Source organism: Varroa destructor, unplaced genomic scaffold, assembly GCF_002443255.2.
Source record: "Varroa destructor unplaced genomic scaffold, Vdes_3.0 BEIS01000006.1, whole genome shotgun sequence".
Taxonomy (NCBI): Eukaryota; Metazoa; Arthropoda; class Arachnida; order Mesostigmata; family Varroidae; genus Varroa; species Varroa destructor.
In genome coordinates this window covers 23,248,097-23,262,451 of record NW_019211459.1, presented here as the reverse complement: position 1 = coordinate 23,262,451, position 14,355 = coordinate 23,248,097, and the positions used below count along the sequence as shown (strand labels likewise).

The 14,355-nt window shown below is 43.8% G+C and overlaps 1 protein-coding gene across 2 annotated transcripts in view; it reads right to left on the bottom strand.

Moving 5' to 3' along the window:
- Positions 1-14,355, bottom strand: part of zfh1 (Zn finger homeodomain 1) — a 480,048-nt gene that overhangs the window by 314,265 nt on the left and 151,428 nt on the right. The window contains exon 1 of one of the 2 annotated variants that reach the window (XM_086993268.1): positions 5,490-5,813. The exons of the other annotated variant lie outside the window; for it this stretch is intronic. The gene's annotated coding sequence lies outside the window, so the exon portion shown is untranslated. Of the gene's footprint in view, positions 1-5,489; positions 5,814-14,355 lie in introns of those variants that run through there. 2 annotated transcript variants of the gene reach the window in all.

Below are 14,355 nucleotides of genomic sequence, written 5' to 3'. Positions count from 1 at the left end.
CCGATATTCCCGTGTCCTGTTTCCTTGCTTGCGGCTCGGTTTCATCGACCCGCTTTCCCTACAACCGCACGCAACTTTCCTTATTAGGTCCATTGCCTACAGCAGGCAGCCAGTGACACTAGTTCTGGATGACAACTACTTGTATCTACACCCGCTTACCGGCGCAGCGGCAGCCCTCCGGTGTCGCTCCTGTCGTGCATATTTTTCTTTTCCTCTCTCTATGTTGTGCTAGGCGTCGCCCAGTCGAGCCCTTCGCCCCAACAAAATCTCGCAGCAAGACAGTCTCGTGTGCTATGAGCAAGATTGGCTCGAGTTTCGAAGTTGAAGCAATCACGCTTTGCCCCTCCTATGTGTGCGGTGTCTGCCAGCAATCCATCGCACGCCTATGCAAAGGCACAAGTTCTAGGTACTTGTGTGTCGAAGAAGACGACCCTATAATGTAAACGGTGGCGATAAGGGTAGTCACGGGGGTAACAGCCTTTTTCTCTTTTCCTCTTGCCCTACCTGGCAAACATCAACGAACAAAAGATCTACCTCAAGGGACACAGTACAGTCGGCGCCCACTCGGTCCTTTCCTGTCGTTGCCTATTGCACTGCTCCTTTTGAAATTCTCCCTCTCTCTCTCTCTCTCTCTCTCTCTCTCTCTCTCTCTCTCCCTCTAAATGCCTGTTTTGCCCTCATTCTCCTCTTCTCTCATTGCATGGAATTGCAGACAACATCCGAGTCACCCACCATTTGAGTGACCGATATATATATATATACATACAAGTAAGCCCCATCAGCCAGGAAGCAGCAGTAGGGGCACGGTAAGGTGGCTTTTGAGTGACGGGAGCCGATTCTTACCGAGCTTCCATAAATAGGTGTGTCGCTCTCTGCAAATGCTTTTACTAACCCTGGCTGGTGTGTAGTCGTCTTCTCCTCTACAGCCAATAGGAGGGAACGCATTGCAGGGTGGAATATTACGTGAAGGCACCATCATACGTGTAATACACGCAACACACAGTCTATCGTATATTCTTCCACGGCAATTTTTTCTCATCACAACTTACCTCGCATAACCATGTTGCGCACCCCTCCACTCATCAGCGCTACAGTCTATTATTATAACCGCCACCTGCGGGCCGATTGTGGCCAATACATCCGCTCAGTACGGGACACGGCTGTTTCACGATTCTTTATCTTAACTTCTATGAACCTCCTTATGCTTCTAAACCATATTTTTGGTCCACGGTAGGTGGATTCTGCTGCTCAGTACCAACACGCTATGAGATCAGCCGCAAGTTCTTCTTCTTGTCGTTACTGCTGATATAAAGCAGCTTCAAATATATATGTCTGTTTTATGCGCATATACATTTTTCATTAATTTTCCTTAGTTTCGAGTAACGATTGGTAGTTGTTTATAACAAACAATGCGATCCGTCGCCGCTCTATCTTCAAATCTTATCTATAAAGCGGGAAAGGTAAGCACCGCCGATACAGTAACGATGACGGTGATTGTTCCATCACGATGTAAGTATGGAACGCGCACAAGGTACAAGTTGCACGACATGAATATCAATTGCTATAACGTCCCAAGTGCGCAATCTACTTCGGCGGGACTCCCAATTGTTTCGTAAGGTTGACTTGGTGCCGGGCTGCATTTATCCTTTAGCTTCTTTTCCGCCATTGCTCTTCTAGTTGCTAGATGTATCCGCCTGGACCCCTTTATAAGAAAGCTGAGGTGAAAGCTCGCAGGCTATCTTCGCAAGCCGCTCGCGCTGCTCTGCGCATACGCCAAGGGTTTCGTGTCGGGGGCGTGCCGTCGTCTCCAGTCAACTGTATGCCTTGACAGCGTCGATGCAGGGGGTGCATCAAGCCATATCCCAAAGGTGGAGGTGAAAACAGCCTATGCCTTCCAATGCGTCTATGCGATGCGTCTGGCCTGCTAAGTTGCAACTATACGGCGTGTATCGCTAGGCTTAAATCAGTTGGAATATAACTAGCAGGGCGCGAGCTGATATTGGCCAATAGGCAAAAGTAACTTCGTTTGAGGGGTGTGTCGAGCATCGTATTTGCCTATTCTTCTTTGATGGAGCGAATCCACCAAGTGTACCTGGATCGCCCGAAACACGCCCAGATAGCAGTTCTTGTTGTTTAAAGCCCTTTGCACTTTCCTTACACTTGAAAAGCCAACGTATCACAATAAACGTAGACAGGACCACACATGCACCCAAACGTTTGAAAACAAATGCGCATCTAAGCGATATTCAAATTATTGTTACAACAGCAAACATCAGTCGGACGCATGATACGTATCGTAACCCAGAAATGGATGAAAATGATTTACGTAAATTGATAAGACGGAGATCATTTTCTGCTAGCTTTATTTTAATTACCCTAAGATTAAAAAAATTGTATGATCAACTAGCTAAGTTACAACAAAATCCGTATCTGCTGTTGCACTTCATCGATGTTAATACACTTACCCAGCGATCTAACGCGTAATGTTGTAGGATGACTCGAACCGTGCAATAGTAGTTGGTGCGATAGTCGGATCGAGCGGCAGCTTCGTTTTACCTACTCGGTAGTACTTCTATGAAATTATACAATGACAAATAATGAGATACGCGAACATTTACCCTCGATAAAGCCTTACGTACCGTATCGTTGAAGTACGTTTATCAAAAAGCAATGTATAGATGTACATCTCTTTGTTCGTACCTTGTATGTACAGGTTAGATATAAAGGCCGAGCAGGCGTGATATTTGTCGTTAGCTTTGTACGGCTTAGTACGAAGATGATAATCGCAGTACCTGGTTGGGTATTCAGCGGTAGAATATCTTGTCGTAGTGCTCGTTCAAATTTGATTCTTGGTGTCTATGAAAAATTCTATTAATTAGTCTGTCTTACAACGATAGCTACTCAACAAAGTCCTAGCGGTATAGCGGCGACCAGAGGGAAAACGAACTCTTCAAAGATTATGTGACATCTAATCGTGTAAATTTTCTGAAGAGATCTATTCGTTTCATTGAATACTAGGACTAATTGTTGAGGAAGGTTATCCATGCACATGAGCATCTTGGTTGGGGTCGACTCAACCAAGTGCCTTGTCTGCTTCCGGGGATGATATTTTGAGCGTCCGTTTATGCCGCGGACCGTGTGGATTCGTGTTCATTCGACCATATTTCGTTGGTACTTGTAGCCGTTAATCCGTCATTCGTTACTCGTCGCTGAAATTTTCTTTCGATGCGCTGACACCCCCCCCCCCCCCCCAGTACTTTAGCATTCTCCCACGCTTTTTCTGCCTGCAAATAGATCTACTGTTCTAACAGTCAATACCGCAATAACCGGAGTCGCAGATTTTACAGTTAACATTCAGTTCGCTCAATCATCTTTAGTTGCCCTTACAATTAATAATGGCCACTGTCTGTTACACGACGTACTACATTAATAAATGCTTCTGCAACCTACAAGCAGTTCTGAATCAAGCTAATATCGAGTGTGCCCCTCCGACCCGTTCATAGCTAACCTTATGTAGCCTTATGCGCTACGAAGTTTCGCCAACGGTTGCAGAGCATCGCAAAAGCAGACCCCCTTTTTTTGTCCATTGAAACGGTAACTCAAATGGTATGTATGTGTAGTAGTCGAGGCAAAAGATCACTATTGAACTTTGCCAAGGGACATGGATCAACGCGTGCTCGATGCGCGTGGCCCTTAGGGAGAGGAGGCGAAGTTATTATAGAGGGAAAGCAGGCTGTTGTCGCAAAAGAATACATAGGTCCACCTATCGTACTACTCCTCCACGAGCAACTTATTAACAAAAGTCAACCTTCCGACCCGACCAAACAAGTTTGGTCACGGCCCGTTGCAGAGTGGACTCTGCTTCCTTGCTGGCGATCTGCGCCAGGACAATGGGGTCCCCCAAAGCGCCGGAGCTGCAGCGCCCAGAGTTGCACCACGTTCGCTGCGAAACACAGTTAGCCAGCTAAACGAATTCTGTCGCCCTGGGCATCGGGGACACCATCAACACCAGCGCCAGCTACTGGTCATTGCATGCGGTCTGCTTAGTCGTCGTAATTGGGTCAGTCGGTGTTTAAAGCTGAAATTTATCAGAGGAACAAGTGGCGTTGGTTCGCCTTAGAATCGCTTTGTAGACCGGGAATTGGCGGTAGGAAAAGGCGGAAAGTACACTTACATTAGTACGGTTCAGTAATGCGGGGCGGGGGGCTGCAGCGGTAACAAATGCAATGCTTTAACATGCAAGCAAACAGTGCTCGCGGTGGTCAGCGGACGAAGCCACCAAGGTAGAGGACATGGCTTGACTCGAGTCATGGCAGTCTTCACGAGCGTCAGAGGTCGTCTCGTGCAGTTCCTGTGCCCCACAGCTGGATCGGGCTAGACAAGATGCCAGACGTAACCCGTAGGCCTACTGCGCTACGTTGAATCGCTACAAACACTTCACTGTTTCGGCACCGCCATGAACGACGTAAAAGTAGCTAACGAACTGATCCTATTAGAAGGGCATGGCTGCTTAAGTGGGGTTGCGGCATATGGGGACAGCGGTAGATTCCAACTGACATCCATTAGTTTTAAAACGATGCTTTATGGAAATGCGCGAATTTTCGTATTTTGAATGCGAACATATATGAGAGCATAGATTCTGTTTTAACCTTAGCTGCCTATAAACTAAAGCTAATCGGTTTAGGCGCAGCGAAAGACAATACGAATAGTAGCTACTATCTTTATTAACTGAAGAAAATCACAATTAGGTAGTACAGAAAAGCTATTTCTAAGCTATAATTTTGTTCTTGAGTCATCGGTGACAATGAACTAAGAATAACTTACCACTTAGATTTGACAATAGACTCAGATCTACAACTAAATCCTTATTTCTATATTAATGTAAATCCATTCATTGATCACTTTTTCGGCTAGATTAATTGCAATGCAGGCTCTCAAAACGAGCCGCAACCGGTCACCTTGACAAGAACTTCTTACACAGAAAAATTGAAATCAACGGAGCTCTAAAGAGATGCTTTAAGGAAGGTTTGCATCTTACCTGAGCATACCTTTAGCGACACATATTACTAATTTCGTCCTAATCCTCTCTAACAGACGACCTAAACAAATATTCCGAATTTTCAAATAGGGGTACTTGGCCCCTAGGACATTGCTTCGGATGGCTGCTTTTTTTTTGCAGCACGGAACGAAACGTGCCTACGCTCAGTTTCGACGCTATGCTATCTGACATGCCCCTGACTTTAGTAAGTACACGTTACTGCCAAACTACCACGGAGACAATCGATCACCTGGTAACCTGAGCTTGGCAAACAGCCAAGTTATTTAAGATATTTTATTACGATTATAAAAATAAATAATGCCATTTAACAATAACTAGAAATACTTGTTGACCATACTGTTTGTACATACGATCTAAGCAAATCTATATGCGACCAAATGACCAAATACATAGACGTTTTGTTTATTTAACAAAAAAAATTGTGTCTTACTTTTAAGCGGCTTCATATCACGTTGTTTGCTCAGTATCCAGAATCCTCTACTTAAAAGAGACAGGTTGAAAACAGATCGCATTGACGCAGCGCTAGTATCAAGCACTCGAGCTTCTAAATCGATGTCTGGAATACCTCTTTATCCGGATGCCTTTATTCGTTTTGCTTACGTCTCGTAGCCATTCTGTCTCGCGCGGCCTTACTCTCACCACTTGAAACAATCGGATTCAGTTGTTGTCATCCCCGTCTCTAGAAGGCTGTGCTCGAAACGAGATCAGATAGAAAACGTAGCAAATTGAGCTTCTTTACTGGCGAACTTTACTGTGTGCCTGTGTATCGGTTCGTCCGTCTGTCAGTGTACAATGAAAGAAATACTCGGGACTCCTCGCATACAAGTAGTTGAGAGGGAGGCCGTGGCACATGCGAGTATCTCAGCTGGAGCACTTACGGAGCGGCTCATCTCGTAGGACAAAACGATAGACAGAGCGAAAAATAGTGGCATGGGACAGAGAAACGGGTCGACATAGTACCTATACGTTTCCGCGGTGACGTTGCTGTGGCGCAGAAAGATAGTTATGTCTTTCCGAGTTTAGGTCAGCCAAAGAAACTAGAGGAATATTGGGATACCGCTGCGAGACAAACGGGAAACCTTTCGCAGGAAGAGTTCCTCGCCGGATCGTTAAAGGGCGTAGAAAGCAAAGCAACCCCCTCGTCGGATCGAGTATCGGGATAGTGCTCTGTGTAGGCATGGAGGATGCGTGGGTGGTAGCTCGAGAGCCACCGAGAGCAAAAGCGTGACGGCTCACTAAAATGACAGAGAAATTGTAAGACTACGAGGTGTAGGAATGAAGGTTACAACCGCTCGTTTCATTCGTTGTTTCTTTTTTGGACGCTGGCAACAGCAGTAACATTTCTCGTTCTCTGCGGAGATTGACGAGGTAACCTGTTTTCGATCACTTTCCTCCTGAACCGCAGGAAAACAATAGCATAAACAATCGTACGGATGATGAAGATGGCAGCGATCATGACGATGCCAACAATATCAACCCACCTCAACAGCGGCAACAGAATCAGCGGACGGTACGACGCCACAAGAAGCATCATTAAAAAGGGAAGGATCGTAGCAGTTGGTAGTCTGTGAAGAAGAGTCAAAATGTTTCTTTCAAAATGGTGAGGGCAAATTACAGTCAAGGTAGATTATTGTTTCATTGAAAAGAGGCAGAGTAAGCGTTATGTAGAAGAACTGCTATTGGTATAATTTATCCCTGCCGCATAAAAAAATAGCATGGTCAGCTTGAAGCCATTTGCTGGGTAAATTCAAATGAGCTTAAAATTATTTAAAAATATCAATAGAGGCACTTTTCCGTTCGATAAAATCTGGGAAAGCAGATAGCCTGCGCAGCTACAGCTACTGAAGAGTGGGACAGAAGTTTCTCGATATATATATATATATATATATATATATATATATATATATATATATATATATATATATATCCACTCTGCATATTTCAGGTGAAACACAATTGATAAATTAACTGCAAAGTAAATAGAATTGGCGAAAATGAATTCAAGACCTAATTATCGCCTACATACGAGGGTGAACTGTACGGAATAACTATAAAAATAACTAATATAAGTTTTCTGGGTCCTTTGTTCAGAACAGAAGATTTGGGTTTGGTATAAGATAAAGTAGAAGCCATAGCTGATAAATGTTTTCGTTAGGACATTTATATCTAGAAGTACAATATGTATACTCTGTTACCTCCAAGTTGAATACACTTGTTCGAATAGTGCGGTTATTAACATTGGCAATCTTTTCAATCTCATCTATTATTTGCTGATGATATATACTCAATTATATAGCAGTGTTATCACCAACAACAACGGCACCGAGACATGATTGTTTGGGTTCGGAAAGGTCACGTGTCATTTTCGTCCGAAACGACGAAGCACGTTGACAATAAAGCCCTATACGTCTAACTGGCCGCTTTGCTAATGCACCTTTTCATCACCTTTTTCTTGCCACGGCCTTTCGTGTCTGCACATATGCTGGCTGCATTTAGATCGCAATTGGTAGTGCTCGTTTACGTGTGCATTTACCTCTAATACGATCGTCGGCGGCGCCTTTGGCACCGCTTAGCTTCTCAGCATACGAAACAGCACTATGTACCCTGTTGTTTCCATATGATGTAATGGTGGCCTCTTCTTGTAAACTCAAGTAAAGAGATGGTTCATCTTGTTGATCGCACCCGAACTAAGGGCCCTAATTCGCGGCGTGAATGAGTGGGCGATAGAGGAACGCGAAAAGGAAAAGAACGAGGCAGAACGGCAAAGAAAGCCAATACCGGCATCGTTACAAGGTCTCAGAATTTCGCAGCTAGACGCGTGGTGAAATCTGCTGCTGAGGCTGCTAGAGCAGGTCTGATCCAGAGCACGGTCGTCACCTCTGAATCAAACAGCTGCCAGCTCCCTATCTTCGCTCATGCGAGTCTACAACGCGAATGCTTACAACTCGACTGGAAAGAGAAAATTAGATGGAGATGGATTAGAGAAGCGGGACCAGGAGACAAAGAGACTCAGGAAAACCCAACCGAGGGAAAAGGTCCAATAAAGGAAACTGCGAAAGCTTGAAACAGACAGGAGAGGACCCCGTTAATGTAATGAAAACCAACGCCAGTATGTGGGTGCCATTCAGCATGTAACGAAGCGACGCATTTACACATTCAAACATTTACACAGTCATACATTCACTCAAACGTTCAAGGGGGACCGTAACAGGCCCAGTACCGTAGCCGTAAAGGCCCGTCAGTCCAACGCCTAAGGAAGAAATAGGCGACGACAGGCAATGGCATAGAAGAGCAAAAGAAAAGCCGACGTCGCCATAGAAGACGCCTCTGTTACAGGTTAATCATCAGAGACCTTTACAACGAGGCGTGTGGGCTGATTGTTTCGGAGCGCATACGTAGATGAACAATACTAAGGAGATAAATGCGTGTGAAAGCTCGACCATTCGTATCGAATAATGGTCGAACTAGGAATATATAATATGATTAAACTTAAACATCTCGAAAAAAAAAAAAAAACTTCAAACATTGATTGTTTGACTTATACCAGATAGTTTTTATTAAAATGGCGACAATTTCTCTATCGTACTCGACTGTATATTGTGACGAAGTAAAGTAGTTGCTGTGAAAAAAATTAGGATTTCGCTCGTTAGCCAACGTTGCGAAGTCAATCCAACCAGGCTGTTCACCACATCACCCCGAAGTAATAGCTGAGGTAACATAACTCAAATATTTAGTTGGTTTTGACATTTGCTTTTTTGCGGCTGGCAGTTGAAGGTACGATATGGGTACGTTTCCCTGATTATTGATTTGAGACTTTTTTTTTTTTTTTTTTTTTTTTTTTAAAAAAAAACCCACTGCAAGCTAGGCTACTGAATGTGTGCTGAGGTGAGCTGGGCCATGGTCGATTACCTAGGTGATGTCGATAGTTTTCATAACTTACACAGAATCGAGGAGCTAGTTTGATAGGAGTCGGATTCTGGCAAAATCGCCCATCTCGAAATCGTTAAATGGATATTATCGCAGATGATTACCGTCTATCGGTCATACGCAGCTGACGAATACGGAATAGTTCACAGTAGCGTGTAACGATACAGGTCCAATCAAGTGTGTAGTAATCATAACAACCAGTAATTTTTTGATAGAAAGTCGTACCGCGATCAAAAAAATACTGAAATCGTAGGACACCGAACGAGCTTGCCTGATCTAGAACTTGGCATTAATTTAGGTCCCATTAACTGCATGTGATATATGAGTTTGTATGTATGTTTTGAAAATAGTCACTTATTATTACCGAAATTACTTAATTTCAATTGAATAAACATAGTCATCGTCTGAAAATTTATATCACCTTATTGTCAACGATGCCACAACCGGTAATCGTCTCTTAAATTCACACTAAACTTAACCAGCGAGAGATAAATTCATTCACAGTATCCCTACCTAGCAAAAATTATACTTTAATCGATTACTTCGTTTGGGCCTTTTGATTATTTTTGTATAAATTCTAAATCTACTGTAATTTTCCAGTGTTCAAGCTTTATCGTTTCGACGGTTCCGCTTTGTCACTCCAACCATCTTTTTCTTGATGACGAAGTGCGGCATTGGATCGTCTGGACAGGGGGAGAATTCAGTCCCGGCCAGCTGGTGAGAGTTCACTCTGATTTTGCGCACGAGGCTGAATCAGTGCTAGCTCACTCTGACTCGGCGACTGCAGATTGGCGTCTGTTTCGAATGACCCCCTACCCGCGGCTGGTACTCAGATACGGGCCATTGCACGGCGACAAATTTAAATTTCGAGTTGCCCCCTGCCTGTTTCAAAGGGGCCAGTCAGGCCAAAACAACTCCAAGGGAGGCAGGCAGGCAAGCAGGCAGTCAGTCAGTGCAAAGTGAATGGACGGACAGTAGACGAGCCATGGTGATGGGAAACAGGCGAAGTCAATAGAATACCACCAATATTTAAATATTACTTCTACGGACGCTACGTCAACTACCATCGGCTTCTTACTTTTCAATATCATCGTGACTGCAGAAAACGAAGGGGCTATAGGACAGAAAATCCTATAACGTCACAGAGGTAGCATTCTGCAGAGTATAACTACCATGCATTAGGCTGACCATGCGCTCCATCAAAGCGAGTTAAAATAGTTTTTAAATGTATATATATATATATATATATATATATATATATATATATATATATATATATAATTTCATTGAAGCGCGTACGTCACGGCTTGTTCCGGTAATTTATTTGTAAATGATAAGTCTACGGACTAAACGTGTTCAAGGTAAGGGGCGCATGCAGGATGATTTTGAATTGACATAAAAACCTATTTTGCTACAGTTAACAACATTTCGTTCAATGTTGCTTATCTTAGAACTGATAGAAGACCACAAGGATGACACAAGGTGTCCCGCAATAATATGTGCCCGGGACTACACTTCCTGGGCGAGGCTTGCCACTTCTCCTCCTGATTTTGCGGAAGAAAGAAAAAATCTGCTTTCCTAACACTTTATTAAATAAAGTTCGTGACCATATATAGTTGTTATCGCTTGATTGATTTGAATTGAACAACCAGTCGCAATGAGAAGCCATTAGATACTTCTGAACCGTCACGATTTCAGTGCAATTGTCTCCCGTCGTACAAGCATATTATAGCGTCAACAAATCGCGCCCAGCATTCGTGATTAGTATAAGCAGACCGTTTTCACAGATTCAATTGTGAGTGTCTATACTCCCAGCTCTGTGAAGTACTGTTAGGGTATATCATCACTATTACGATCAGCTTGGTAGCGTAGTTAAGTATGTAACTACTTCAAGTTTTGCACCCGCTTAGGTATTAGTGGCTAAGTGAGCGTAATCGTTGTTCCCTATTGCGTTTCATCACGAGATAACTCTAGCGTGCACGGCCTCTTACAGCATGCAAATAACTGGCCAATAGCCTGCTTCTAATTCCTGCACGCTCAGAGTAAGTTTTTCGATTCACAGGAACATGCCTTTGTGTGCGCAATCAATTTCGAAGGAAAAACTTTCAACGTATGCTAAACGCATCATTAGTTGTGTATCTGTGGAAAAATTCAAATGTGATTTTTCGAGGCGGGCAAGGGGGCATTCGATTGACGGCTGATTTCCGACGTATCCTGCTTTGTACCAGCTCATCATCGTCGATCTTGCCAGATAAGCGTGTTGAACATTGATTCGAGCCTCTTGACGGAAGCGAATCCCTTTGTACGGATGCAGTATCCGATTTATATAAACATTTCAACAAAAAAGTTCAAGTTTCGCCATCGCCAGATGCATGTTACAAAGAGGCTACGAAGAGCAGACAAACTATCGCCATTTTACACTGAATTTTGATCATCCTAGTAAAAAAGTTTGTCTACCAACAATCGACATTGACTGCGACTTAAAACGATTCAGGGATGCTGCAATGGTCTGTTAAGCTAATAGATCGGTCGATGAATCTTATCTCAGCGATAGTACCACGTTCAATCGAAGTCCCTGTCACTGTAATATGGGACAAACACATGTTGGAAAAGACTCAGAATTCTACAAATATCTGTCGGCAACAAAGACAAACGAACCCACCGTTCAATGTAATCAACTTATCTGCCCATTACGTTTGTATACCTGTCTTCAAGTAAATCTCATTTGCGTTTGAGGTCAGCCAAGTTTTTAATCTTTCCGTAGACGCATCCTCGATCCACGCTCGTTAGCTACAGATTTATTCCAACTTGAATATTTCGCTTAAGGAACCAATGGCAGTTGTCCAAAGGCACAGCTAAGAGATTGCATGCTAAGACATCATGAATGTTTAATTTCATTCTAAAAGATACATGCACCTTTTTTAAGACAACCTGAAGCCCTATCGAATACCGAGCTATCTTCTTTAGCAGAGAAGTGCTTTCGAAATAGCCCACTAAGTCTTCAATCAAAGTACGTAGAGGTCTGATCAAATTAAGCAGTCCAGATTCGGCGGTAAATAAGAGCAGCGAAAATTTATAATACCTATTTCTGTGCCTTAGAGCAGTGAAACAAAGCAGTCCAGTACTTTATACGATACGACCGAGTGGACGCAAATAAACCCTCGTGACCTCCACATTTACCTGTTGTTCCTATGTGACGGCTTATAATTACGTTATTCATTATTGCTCCATCCATATCCTCCCGGACTGAAATCAATGGCCGGGTTGCTTTACATTGCCGGTAGTCGTTCGAACGTACGCTTGTTTTGAGACTGTTACGTTGCGCTGTATATTGTTAGCATTTGATGCTTGCGTTTGTTTGACTCTCGGTACTTTCATCTACTGAATTTATATTTTTGTCATTTGCGAGCCAGCAAGACCGCATCCAACAAGTTGAAGCGCTGTTAATATTAGGTGTTAATGTAGTTAGCATTATTTCAAGCACCAGTGCAGAGATGTGTAAGCATACTTCTTCCTGTCTGTACGACACAGCTGATACCCTCATCAACTATCGGCGTTGCTACGACCCAGGTAGCTGTTCTGTTCCGTATCTTCCCTTGTATTTTACTATTCACATACCTACGAAGGATGACGAGACTGTTCTGAAAAACCTTCTAACCAACTGCGTTTAGCAGTCATCGTCGTTGTTAGCGTAGCCGAAACTTTTCTTGGTCACACGTGATCCTTTGTTCGCCGATTTCACAACTTCTTTCCATTTCCAATTGAACCTCGTACTCAGTGTATCCGCTCGTCATCGTCCAAGACAGCATTGATGACGGCGCTTTTATCCAGTCCCGCAGCGCTCTGTACCGGTAAGCGTTGTCTTCAAGCGAAACTAACACTCAAAGGTAATGTTTACAACCGGTCATGGCACCACTACGGACTGCTAAGCTGGAGTTGACCCGCAGGATCCCACTGAAAAGCCGCGCCACTTCTTTTCACCGAGAACCATGGCGTCTCAGCCCGCTACCACCGGACCATTTGTTTCTCAGGCCCACTGAAACATAACATAAATATATCTGTCGACACCGTCAACAGATTTGGCCATTTAGTAGTTCGATCGGGCGACCAAGGCAATAGCTGGCACTGATTCTGGTTTCGCCTTGGACGCAGGCCCTCGTTCTTGGTGCTGTTAGCAACGATTGTGATGAGTCGAGGTGAGCCTGACTCAGACAGGAGATCACTGGACCGCACAGAGAATTTGCAGGGCTTCTTTTGGCGTAAAGGGAGCGGAAAGCCGCAGTCTCTTCTGTAGAGATTAAAAAGAAACGAAACAGAAGAAGATAAAGGGGAAAGAGATGCATGTGTGTGAGCGAATTCACCGAGCATCGCACGGCGATCTAAGGCTATTCGAGGAAAGCAAGCAAATGCGAAAGTACTTTACGTGGTCGGCGGCTGCCCCGTGGCAACCCCACAGCAGGTTACTACCATTAGAGTGAGGGGTTAGTGTAAAAGTTGTGGTACGAGCGCTGCGCCTCGATTCTGTTGTTATTATCGTTTCTACGACAAATAGCTTTTTCAACAATGTCATCATTCATAGAATCTTTGAACTTTAAGGGCTTGTTATACGCCTGCTGGTGCTACAGTAAAAAGTCATAGAAGTTTGTCGACCTCGAACCCCGAAACAATGAGTTAGACCGTACGATCACATTGGCCTTAGAGGCCTCCTCCAAGATTCGTCATCTTGCCGTTCGTGGTTATGGTGGTATTTATTAAAATAGTTTACCGTACTAACACATTGTCATTTATCGAGACACATCGGTGTAAAAAGAGATACCATGTCCGCCCTCGAAGAAAAACAAGACAAAACGTGCTGCTGAGTAAAAGACCGACAGCAGGAAACCACGGGGAAACTTTGATGCAATAGCTCCGCCGATCTCGCTTCCATTGGCAAGACGTCGGTGGCTCATGTGAGATCACTTGGGTACAACATTAACCTTCTTCTGTTTGTTTACCAATCGTATCATCAAGAGCTCCACTGTGAACATCAGAACCACAACTTTCTCTTAATATGTGACAGCAATAGCAATCTAACCTTAGCCAAGCAAACCTAACCTAGTCATGTCATGCGAACAAGTTAGTTGTTATTGGTCTTTTGCTGGTCTGCGAACGCGGACTCCGACTCTCCATCAAGAGCTCGGGAAAGCAGTCCCTGGCGCCATCTGGCGGCTGTTCCTGGAACATTTGCCACTGCCAAGATACACATAGAAAATCACTAGTTAACGAAAATTAGACAAAATAACGCACCAGTGATCAGTGTATGGATAACAATTAATTGCGATGCTAAGCAGACTATTACTCTAACTTACACCACTTCGTAGCTGCCAGCA